The sequence below is a fragment of the Bison bison genome, unplaced genomic scaffold (genome assembly GCF_000754665.1).
Source record: "Bison bison bison isolate TAMUID 2011002044 unplaced genomic scaffold, Bison_UMD1.0 scf7180017864260, whole genome shotgun sequence".
NCBI lineage: Eukaryota > Metazoa > Chordata > Mammalia > Artiodactyla > Bovidae > Bison > Bison bison.
This window is the reverse complement of record NW_011494832.1, coordinates 7,377,250-7,379,439: the sequence shown is the minus strand read 5'-3', so window position 1 is coordinate 7,379,439 and position 2,190 is coordinate 7,377,250.

Below are 2,190 nucleotides of genomic sequence, written 5' to 3'. Positions count from 1 at the left end.
TTTCCACTGTTTCCCCATCTATTTCCCATGAAGTGATGGGACCAGATGCCATGATCTTAGTTTTCTGAATGTTGAGCTTTAAGCCAACTTTTTTCCTCTCCTCTTTCACTTTCATCAACAGGCTTTTTAGTTCCTCTTCACTTTCTGCCATAAGGGTAGTATCATCTGCATATCTGAGGTTATTGATATAGCAGCACTTAAATTATTACTGTTAAATATAGTTTTTTGTTAATTGAGCTTCTCACTTTATCTCTCATGTCAAGAATGTTTGCAAGATGATATAATAGAGTTAAGGACCATTAGATTGAGCTATTAGAAGAAGATATTAATGACAGTTGGACTGATGGTTAATTCTAGTAGGATTGAAATTAGCCTGAGATCTTCTACTGAATAAGAATGCATCAGGCACTGATGTATGGTCAAAACATAAATCATACTGGTTAATAGTTTTGCTCTATATCATGAGTCTTGGAAACTTGGTGACAGTTTACATTGTTACTGAAAGGAGTTGGTGGGTCCAGCTGCTCACCACTCAAAAGCCAGTAAACCAGCCAGGTTTGTGGAAAGGAAAATTTGCTTTAGTTCAGATGCCGGGATCTGTGGGTGCATGGGTGGCAGACATCTGTCCCAAGGCTGATTCCCCATCCTCAACCTCAACAAGCAAGGGGTGAGAGCTTTTATAGACAGAGTTGGGCAGAGGGGTGGTGTCCATCCAGAAACAGCATAGTCATCTCTAACAGTCATCTTCAAATTATCATCAGTGGTCTGATCAGCATCATCTTGATTGTTTTAGGTACAGTTAATCTTCAGTTCCAGACACCATTTGTTCACATTTCTTTGTGGGCAATTCTCGAAATTGTGGCAGCTCATGTCCTGGGTACAGTCTGGTCATCATGTAGTTAACTTTTCCACCTGATGTTTTGGTATCTGAAGACAGCTCACAGGATATGGCTCAGAATATTATCTATAGCCTTTGAGAAAGAATTAAAGGTCCTTGACTATGCTTAATGACTACATTATTTAGTCTCATTTGAATATTTTCCTTTCTTTCAGCATTTCTCACTTCTCTGATTAAACTTATCCTTCGGCTAAACATTTCCAAGGGCAAAAGGCAGGCAGAGGACATGGCAGCAGGGCAAGGGCCACTGGGTCCTGCTCCATCAGTATCAGCTTGTGAGTATTATTACTGATACCAGTGACAATGGTGATTTACAACTTTTCTCAGAAGCCTGGAGGGCTCTGTCATCAAGACTGGTGTATAATAGGAATATGCCTATGGGATATAAGAAAACCTAACTGAGACTCCATTTGAGCTTCCTGGTTTTCAGGTGTTTGGTACACATACCAGTGATTCCTGATGTATGAGTGAAAGTGTATCCAGAGTGATTTTTATGAAGGAAGATAGTTGGAGCTTACACTTCTAAATTGGAGCTTGGCCTCTCTGGATTCATTGCTGTAAGACAGCCATTAATTACAATGCATATCCTTATTTTAATGATGTTACTGAATTATACCATTTTCTTGTGATAAACTGTAGACTTGTAAACATCGCATCAGATCTTCTTTAGTGGTTGAGTACAGTCTTGTTAGCATGGGTAATTTCAAAAGTTGTGATCATGTTGGTTAGCTTTCTGTGACTGTGGTTTTCATCTGGAGGCCTTGGGACTGTAGTTCTTGCTTCTGCTCTCTGTCCTCTGATGGATGAGGAGAAGAGGCTTGTGCAAGCTTCCTGCACAGGAAGGAGAGACTGGCTGTAGAGACTGTTAACTAAAAACATAATTAAACCATAATTATTTAGAAATAAAAATGATGATTATGTAAAGGGACTGAAATGAACTATTGATACTAAAGGTTTTAGAATCAATTACTTATAATAAAATGTTCCATTAGAACCTGGACATGGTAAACATGAGCAACAGGAACTATCAAAATGGATTAAGAAAAACTTCAAACTGATAGCAAATTGGCTAAAAAATCTGATTCCAGTCTATGGTTATTTCTTTCTTTTTTTTTTTTTTAAATTTTATTTTATTTTTAAACTTTACAATATTGTATTAGTTTTGCCAAATATCGAAATGAATCGGCCACAGGTATACCCGCGTTCCCCATCCTGAACCCTCCTCCCTCCTCCCTCCCCTCCCCTCCCTCTGGGTCGTTCCAGTGCACCAGCCCCAAGCATCCAGTAGCGTG